This window comes from Anas acuta, chromosome 10 (assembly GCF_963932015.1).
Source record: "Anas acuta chromosome 10, bAnaAcu1.1, whole genome shotgun sequence".
In the NCBI taxonomy this organism is placed as follows: Eukaryota; Metazoa; Chordata; class Aves; order Anseriformes; family Anatidae; genus Anas; species Anas acuta.
The window spans coordinates 19,822,495-19,832,712 of record NC_088988.1 but is presented as its reverse complement, the minus strand read 5'-3'; positions in this window follow the sequence as shown (position 1 = coordinate 19,832,712).

Here is a 10,218-nt window from a genome sequence, read left to right as displayed (position 1 = left end):
TCACATCTGTCCCAGATGAAAGACTCAGAGGGCACAGGAGCTGGTCAAGACCTACATCCTGAGGATTAGTGTTTATAAAGAGACAGAGATGATAAATCAGTTGCTTTAATCCACTGCTGCGTTAAACAGATCGTCTCTGTAAGTTTAGTACCTGCTTTTTCAGTTCCGACTGGAATTTAGTACCTTTACTGATCTGAATCGATAACTTTAATTGGTAGTTTAGAGTTATGTGCAAGGCACATTGACACTAATGAAAATTAGTTGCTTAATTCCCCAGCCATGCCGGGGAACATGCCAGGCAAGCCAGAGGGAAGGGGGAAGAAGGAGCAGCTCCATGCCCAGACCTCAGAAGGAAGATAGGATGGGGACAGCTGCAGCCCAGCAGTGACAGGAGGGCACGGGGGCAGCTCCCCATGCAGCAGCAGCAGGGAGAAGTCACTCAGACAGAGGCACCGTGGAGAGACGTGCATCTGCCTGGTGCTGCCGTTGGTCAGGGCACAGAGTGTATGCACAAGGACGTGGAGGACAGACAGACTCCTGGCTACTCGTGTCATACATGCCAGCTGTACAAATTTTCGGGGTTCAAATGCACCAAACAGATCTCGTGCTGTTTGATGAGGAAACTTTTTCTTGATACCAAACCCAAACCCCAGCTTCTCTGCTAGGAGAGAAGCAGTGTGGACCAGCAGCCAGCCCACCACGAGTCAAGGGGCTGCAGGAATGCAGGCACCGTAATCCCTGCACCCCACACAACCTGAGTCCACTGCCCAGAAGCATTCCTCCCTTTGTCCAAGCCCTCATGCTTTCCTGTGCTCAGAAGGGACTCCTGCAGTAGTATTATGCTGAATCCTCTGGCGTCTGCTCTGACAACAGCTACACTCACAGAACTGAAAAGGACACATAAAAAAAAAAAAAAAACAGCACCTTCCAATTAAGCTCTTCTAGTATGGATCAAAAATAAAACACAGTCATCATGTAGGAGTATTTGAAGCTCTCACTAGCCAGCAAGTAAAGGGTCCAGGCTGTCCCTTCTCCCTTTGAATCGTGCCTGCTGGCTGTAGGTTTCTATAGTGTTCTCTTGCAATTACAGCTCTTTTCAACTTCTCTCTCTCTCTCTTTTAATTTAAAGAGATTGAGAGGAATTAAAAAAAAAAAAAAAAAAAAAAAAAAAAGAACCCCATCAATCAGATTTATCAAATAAAACTGTGGAGGTAGGGCCAGCTGCAGCTACACATGTCAAACTCAGCTGCAGATATGGAAGAGAAGGCTGTAATTCAGTCAGGGTGCTGTGCTTTTTAAGGGCTTCGCAGTGAAGTCAGGCCTCCTGCTCTGTTCCTAAGCCTCGAGGCGAGCCCAGTGCCATGCTGGGTGAGGGTACCCTGTGCTGAGGCTCTGTGCCCGTGTCTGGAGACCTCGCCTCAGGGAAGCAGGGCTGTGCTGCACTGGCTGCAGGCCACACACCTGTGGTTGACTTTGCAGATGTCTCCCCTCCTGTGGGCTTGTGAAGTAGTTTCTTTCCTTGCCCTGCTCCAACATGTGGATGAATACAACATTTGTCTAAGACAGCAAGCACAAATTACTCTGGTCACAACAGTTCAAATAAAAGCAAAGAGAATAATGGCAAGACTTCTCATGGATTTACATGGACCTGTATTTTATTGGCCTTACTCAGTCTTCCTCACCAAGGCCTATGCTTGTTGAATGTTGAATGCCATTAGCTGAGTGACAAGGCAGAGAAAAAAAAGAAAATAAAAGAAAAAGAAAAAAAAAAGAAAAAAAAAAACAGAAGTGGTTTCCCCAGGTGCCCACACAGGAATCTGGGGGACACACCGAGGTGCCTGCCCCCAGCGGGGATCGTGAGGGGAGGCTGCCCCACCACACACATCCTCACTGCTCATCTGGTGAAGAGGAGGGTGAGCTGCAAACAATGATGGGGCCTATATGTCACAAGGAGGGATAGAGTCAGGGTTGGAGTCACAGTTATTATCACACAACCCCCCAGGTGTCACAGCTCGAGGACACAAGTGAGGCCTGTGGTTCTCCTGCAGGCCCCGCCAGACCCTCATGTCCTCCAGCAGTCCCCATCTGCTGTGGTTTTATACAAACAGCTCCTGCAAGGACAAAAATACATCGAGTTGGATAATATACACTTCATCTTTTGTTTCTTTAAGCAAATCTGTGCAATTTTGGAGATATTTTGTAAATTCAGATTTATGATTATTATTTTTTATACTGTGGCTATCACAGTGACCACAGAGAATATATTGAGGTAATAATGTCTTTAAATAGCCAATTTTCAAAAAAAATGGAACCATCACAATGGATTAACATTGAAACCATTAATATTCAAACATATTAAGTCACTTAAAGGTTTTTCTGTGTGTGGAATTTTGGGGTATATTCTCCTCATAATACACAAACAGAAGATGTGCTTTACTGTTGACATTTAGCACATTTTCTTTATTGCTTTTCATTTCATTATGAGTAAAAAATGTTATTTGTCCACCCAGCCTTTCCTAGGACAAATGTCATCATTTCTGTTTGTAGAGGCAACCAAAAATTAAAGGAAATATTTTAGATGTCAACATTAAATGTAAAAAAATGATTTTAAGTAATTGCTAATACCCTGGCATGTATGCATTTTATTCAGAAAATCCCTGTTAAAAATATTCATCTGGGGATATTCAAATTTATTATGTAGAACAACACAGCGTTAACACACTAGCTTCTATTTAATGCTTTGGTTCATAGCAACAAAGATACCAATGGGAAATCATTAGACAAATACGCGATTTTTGCAGCATAATAGGTCTATGTTTGGTATCATCTGGAAAAAAAATATCCTCACCAAGCTCAAACTGACAGAAAAAATGCAATGATCAGGCAAAGTACAGCAACATTATAAATGTTAACAGATTTCAGAAAGTGATTTTATGTTAATTCAAATGTTAATGTTGTCCGAGGCTGCTGAAAAGAAGGCAGGGCTGTGAAACAAGATAGACGTGGCAGTCAGTAGGAAAGCAATGGGAACACAAAGGGCCGGCTTGTGGTGTGGGTGGGTGAGTTTTATTAATTATATTTCCTTTAGTGCTGTAACAACAACCTGTCAGTAATCTGCACATCCAGTACTTAATTGACGTTAATGATTTTGCTGGCTCCCTGTCCTTGCCACCATCTCCCTGCACTGGCTCCGGCCACAGCTCGGTGAGAAGGGGTTGTGAGAAGCCCAGCCATCTCGCATATCTCTTCCCAATCCCAATTAAGTCAATAAGTGCAGTGCCACTGAGCTGGGGCTGTTATTTCCAAGCCAAGTCTCATGTGCACAGCTCCCAGCCTACTTTCTGAGTATCTCAAGAAGCCTGCAACCCCCAGCACAGCCCCTCACAAAGGGATGTATTCAGGCATCCCTTGCCTCATCCCTGGGCCACAGACACAGGGATGGCCAGCAGCTCTCTAATACTCATGAGCAGCAGGTGCCAGGAAGAACACAGCCATCCCAAACCCAAAGCGTCCATTGTCCCTGCACTACCTTCATGGTGAAGGCATGGATATCTTTAAGCGCTTTGCTAGATCAGAGCAATTATAGAGGGTGAATTGGTGCAACTCAGAATTACCCTCTACCAGGGTTGCTCTGGTATCTCCATCATTTTCCTGGTGCCACCTGCAGCTGCCAGACAGCAATACATCCCAAATTCGCCATGATTTACCTTCTCTGGAGCTTAGCCCTGCCATTGTGTCTACCCATGAAACAGTCTCTGCATGGGTAAGCCAGTGGGCCCCCTCTGCAGCAGGAGGATCCAGACGAGCTGCAGCTACAAGCACAGCCCTGGTGCTACCAGGCTCCAGCCCTCAAGCAGCCTGTGGAAACCACAGGAGAAATCTGCAGGCTGAGCATGTACAAGCAGTAGAAATGACAAAGCCAGGTTGTTCTGGACATACACACAAAGGCTTCTTGTTAGGTTCAGCTGAGACATTTCTTGCATCATGTTAGCACAAAGGTACGTGCACAAGTCAAGCAAATCAGCCTATGACAGCAGGACCAACAGAGCTGTGCTCCTGCGCAGTGCTCCATCTCTCCTTGGAGGGTTCTCAGCCTCAGCTCGTCCCCCTTCAGGACCCTCATTCCAGCCCCTTTGGATACCGGAATTAGGTCACAGCTGCCAGTGCAGCACCCCCAGTTGTCCCCACAGCCATCGTTCCTCATCCTTGTCTTCCCCCAGCTTCCTATCTCTGCCCTCTCAGCACCAAACCCTGCTGTTGCTCACCCAGGGCTCTGGTCAAGCTCTGAGCAGGGTGGCCAAGCCTTTGAGCCTTTCTCTTCCCCAGATCTCAGTTTTCCAGGGGAGAAAGCCAACAGACAGAGAGGAAGAAAACAAAAACCCTCATAAGTCTAGTTTTAATAGAAAAACAGGCTAAAAATTAAACAGGAAAAAGAAAAAAAAAAAGAAAAAAAAACTAAAAATAGAAAAACAGGCTAAAAATTAAACATAAAAATCAGCACATTCTCACAGCAAGCAAATGCCATCTTTTACCAGAAGACTTTGGGGGAACCATCCAGTGAGAGCCTGTGAACACCTAGGTGCTTCTCCCACTCTATGCAAAGTAGGTGGCCCAGGCAGCAAAATATTTAACAAATTGTTCTGCTGCCACTTCTCAGGGGAACACAATTGCTTAAAAAACTCAGATGAATATGGAGCGATCTACGGGGCACTTTGTTATGTTAATGACTGTTACCAACTGTCTCTCCTTTAATATAAAGTGTTGACTCATTGTCAGTGAGGGTGAGCCAAGACAGCCTGCTTGTGCCTTGCAGTCCTTACACACTCACCCAAACTGCTCATGTGAAGACACTTTAATATGAAGAGACACTGTCTGTGGCCATTATTAATCTCCAGACTGAAGCCCGGAATACTAATAAAACCACAGAGAATAAGCTAACCTTTCTTCAGTGCATTCTTCATTCTGCAAGATTTTGGCCAAAATTGAAATATTTTTCTTTGATCTTACTAGCCTGTGGCTGTCAACCAGACTGCCCAAATCAAGGCTTAGGGAAGTTTTCACTTGACTTCCACTGTGCTAAAATAACATCCTTAGCCTGGCACATCTAAAAGGGGACACCTCCAGCTTCACAAACATCAGAAACCAACATTTTGCAGATCTGGCTGAGATGGCAGAACAACTTGTTTATTCTCAGGCAGACCTTAAAATGTAACAAGCTTGAAGTGTAACAACCAAACCTCACTGCAAGCTGTATGGTCCAGGTATTACAGTGAGAGCTGGCAGGTACTTGGAAGATGAATGTTGGGGTGAATTAAAATGGTTATCTGTGAATTCTTTTGTCATGGTCAATAATCCTTAAGCATACAGAAAACTGGGGCTGAGGCCCTGAGCTGCACAGGCTGGCTTCTTGTTAGAATACTGCCTTCAATAAAGGCAAAAAACCTTGCATAGAATTATCAAATAAAGTACTGTATTACACTTTTCTTTCTGATGTTGTTACTCTGGGATTCAATCCAAAAATGCTCATACCATTTATTCTAGCTACACGCAGGGCACGCAATAGGTGAGTTCATGTTGCTGGAGTCTGAACACGATAACCTGGCAAACCGCTGTTGCTGCTTTTTGTTTTCCCCTGTGAAGAAAAAAAAAAAAAAAAAGGAAAAAAACATTCCTACAAAGCTTTATTACATCTCTACTTCCACTGCAGCAAGTGCCTAATTTCCAGACAAACCATTCATTTTCAGTCCTACCTGATGTCTCTTCCATCCAGGTTTAAAACCAAAGCGACTCCTGGAGTAGAGCACAATGACCTGTGCCACTGGCTGGTGTGGCAGCAGCAGCTCTAGCCTCCCAGCCTTAATGGATTTCTCATCCCTACATCATCAATGTGCGTGGCCATTCCTTTCCTGAAAGTCCACATCTGTGCACAACTTACATTAGAAATTTTTATTTAGAGTTTCCCTGACATTACTGAAAATAAAAGAATCTGCCTCCAATAGAGGAAAATACAACTGACCAAGCTGAGCATTCAGGACTGGGAAAATCATGGACGTGCTATGTCCTTCAGCTGCAGGATTTTCCAGGAAATGTCCAGGTTTGTTGCTTGCCTCTGTCACAAAAATTGTTTAGTTCATGATTAAAACAAGAATCATTTCAGTTTCAAGGAATTTTATTATATACAGTTAGTAAACAAAAACACTTCATCATTTGATTTGCTTTTATAGCTCAAGAGTCCATTAATATATGTAGCTGAATACTGTTTTTTTTTCTTTTTTTTTTTTTTAAACAAAATGAAGACCAACTGAAATATTGCAAGGCATTAAATGCATTTAGATTTAGAGCACCATTTCCCCACCACAATTATGAACACTGTCCATAAATCCACTAGCTCCTCCTCTTTTCCAGGCTCATAAAAATCTAAGAAACTAAACCCTTGTTTCTGTAGCAAAGCCCAAGACAGAAGTGTAACATTTAAGTCTTGTGGTACATCACAGGACTACATGCTGATAAAATAAATATTTCCTCACTCAACAGAAGAGACAGTCTTGTTGGGTGATTGCAGGCAGTTCTTTACCCCATACCAGAAGGTGGTGCCTGCATCCAAGTACATGCACCAGTCAGTAGCAGTAAGCCCTTTGTCTCAGGCCTAAGGGCAGAGGATTTTTGCACTCCTCACATTTAGTGGTCTCTTCAATTGAAACAAACAGATTCTTAAGAACTGAAATGTCTGGGAAGAGGAAGCACAGGTCTACCTGTCGCACATCGGCCAGACAATGGAATATCGGGGTATGCTTTGTGCATCGCTGTTGCTTGTATCCCAGGCGATCACATATCTCAAACCAAACAGAAACAAACCTTTCAATTTTTTTTAATTTTTTTTTTCTTTTGAGCAGGCTGGCTGAAGTCTGATGGTATGTCAGCTCATGCATCTGCTATGCTGCTAGAGCACACAGGGACCCTGCACCCTGTCTGGGTGCTTGGAGTGCTGCAGCCACATCCACCCAGGCCTCGCAACCAGGTGCCAACGACCATTTCCAAACCATTGATGCTACAGCACAGGGAAGTGAACTTTAAAGACTAACAGGAGGAAAGTTGGTTGGGGTTAGTCAGTTCAATGGTAAACCATTGAATTTCATCCTGGAATGTTATTGCAGCCCTGTTGAAACTTCAAAAAAAGCAGTACTTCATAAAATACATTTGCCTTCTCACTATACTCGTTACACAAGAACATATTCAGCTCGGTTAAACAAAAATAGTTTCCAAATACATATACAGTCAGTCTGCTTCTCTGAATCACCAGTGGTTTTAGAACCAAAGCACTCTGGGATCAGAAAGTTCCTCCATTCTTCCTTCATAGCCATTTAATCTAATGTGCCCTCAAACATACCAGCCTGCAGACTTGAAAACCCTGGTTTTATTCAGTGTACAAACAACGCTTTTTCTTTTTCCAATCTCAAACTCACCATGAACAGAAATAAAAAGCTTCACATACAAACTTATTCTTTTGTGCTTGGCTTGGACTGATTATTTCAAGAGACTGAAAGAAGACAGATTACACGGTATTGAAATATTCTGCAGTCTTAATTAAATGTTTGATTAAGTATAAGTTGTGTCAGTAAAAGACAATTCAAAACTTGAGATGCAGATTTTATACTTTAACAATAAGACCTAATTTGAACCATTTGCAGGTAGGATGGCTGAAAGAGCCAAATCTCCAAAATATTTACTGTTCAAAAATCCAAACCATATGGCTGTTTTGTGTAGTCATCAACTCTGAAGCTCAGAAGTTTCACGGATTTTCAATAAGTGCTACAATGTCAAGAAATATACTGTAAAGTCTTCACCCCAATTATTAAAGGGTATACACCCTTTACTTCCTGACATCTTACAGGTAAGTCTGTTACTCCACCTTGGCTTTGTCTAAGACACCCTTTGCAGGTCTACAGGCTGGCACAGGCAGTGCAGGGAAGAGGGCAGAGGCAGTACTGCAGCAAGCAAGCAGGGCTGCTTCCTGACCCAGCATCATGCAACAGATCCACACATGGTGCTCATGGCACCCGGTGCCAGGGCCCAGGCCCAGCAGGAGAGCTCTGTAGGAAGGCTACAGTAGCTCAGGCCAAGCTGACCTCAACCTTGATAGAAAGGAGGAGATGTGCTTAATGCCCGGCAAATTCAAGGCTAGACAAAATCTGTGCTATTTCACAGTATACCTGCTGGTATCGCCATCTCTCTCCCTCCCATTTATTTATTTGTTTATTTATTGGAGGTGACAGGGTTGGGGGGGGGGGGAAGGAAGGTTTGGAAGGGGAATGAATGCGTAATGTGATACTTTACATGCATGCTGTTAAATGCCCAGAGGAAGTGCTTTCCCAGAAGTGGGAGGGGATTTATACCATCAAGCAGGGTAAGATAGGCCCATCTCATAACAACCAGTGTGCTGCCCAACCCTCCCACCACACTGCATGTTGCTCCCCTGACTGTTTACCAGTGCACATTTACCTAATCTTGCAGTACCCTCCCTGGGTGCAATTCCCATGGAAGTATGGAGGAGAGCCTGATGTGGTCTTGGGTAATTCCCAAGCTGAGAACCAAGACGAGATGCTGACCCAAGACCTAGAAGCTGACAGCATTGGGCAGATGATCCTACTATTTTGTAGGAGACAAGACAAACCATGCAGGAGGGATATTTCTATGAACCACCATTAGATAATTGCAGCATTCTCTACAACCCAGCATCTAACAAAACCACAGTACTACCTACACATTTTCATTCTTTCCATTCCCCATTGCTCCTGTTTACTAAGACCAGCTCACAATTACAGCCTCCACTCAATAATTCAGGGCCGTTTCCTTCAATACAATCACAGCTACCACTAACTTCCAAGGGCAATTTTACACTAGCAGTAAGAGAGAATCAGCACTTCCTTTTCACTCAGTTTCTCCAATGTCCCCAGCTTTCAGAACAAGGTGAGGTTTTGATACATAGTTATGACAAACCTTTCAGGAGGAAGATAATCATATGCCACCTGGGTTAGCACAGAATTCAATTTCTTTTCCAGCATGCTTTACACCAGCCTATAGCTATTAAAGGGAGACAGTTTCAAGCCAGAGAATGCACGGTAATGCATAGCTGAATTGTTTTCCTGCTATTCCCAAGAGCCCACAAGCCCCAGGCTCCTGGGCCAGGAGCATGTACCGTCTTCAGTAAGCAGCATCATGTGTTACTCTGGGGCCTTCTTCCCCTGGATCCCTCTCCTCATCTTTCAGGTAATGTGCTCTAGGTTCAAAGCAGCTTGCAGAAGCATCTTATTTTACATCAGCTCATCTGCTGCACAAACTTTGGCCCACTTGTAAAAATACACTCACCCTTTTTCTCCTGTCTCTTCAGGCAGAGCTGCCTACTTGCTTCTGCCCACCCAACAAAAATCCATCTCCAGCTTGATTCATAACTTGAAATAGTTTATAAGAATAGGATTCTCAGGCAAAGAAACAGGGATGAAACATCCTGTTGGTTTTTTTTTTTTGGTGTTTTTTTTTTTTTGTTTGTTTGTTTTATAGGGACAATTATTTTCCTTCAATAAATATTTTCCTTTAAAGAATTCCCCTTAAAAAAACATCCACTGTTCTTCCCCCAAATGGTTTCTACTCTATAGCAACTAATGCATAATTTTTTTAAGCTACCCTAGAAAGACAGCACAGAGACATAAGTATCTACACATAGAGCAATGTTTTAAGAATATTTTGTTTGTGGCTGTGTAAGAAATTGACAAGAAAACAGATATGGTAGGTTAGCCCTCTTGGAAAGCATAGAATCTCTGGTGTGCGGCTGCATTGACCTAGAAAGCTCCAAGCCAAGATCTCCACACACTGAGCAGACCACTTTCACAGAAATAAAGCAGGTTGACCTTTGAGGAGAGTGGAAAGAAGTTATATTGGTGGGACCAACATTTAACTTGGAGATATGATTTAGGAAGAGGCCAGTTACATGAATAACTTTAAATATATTTAACAAATAGTTTTCCCACACAGCCCAGAGAACAAGGAATATTGACTAGAAAGTCCTATTTAGCTTAAACTAAAAAGCTTAAATATTCATAACTGTGACATTATTACAGTTATTTTATTGGAGTTAAAAGTAACAAAGTGTAATTCTCATTTATAAGGAGTCAGTCAGTTTTAAAATGACTTAAAAAAAAAAAAAAATCAACTAAGCACAGA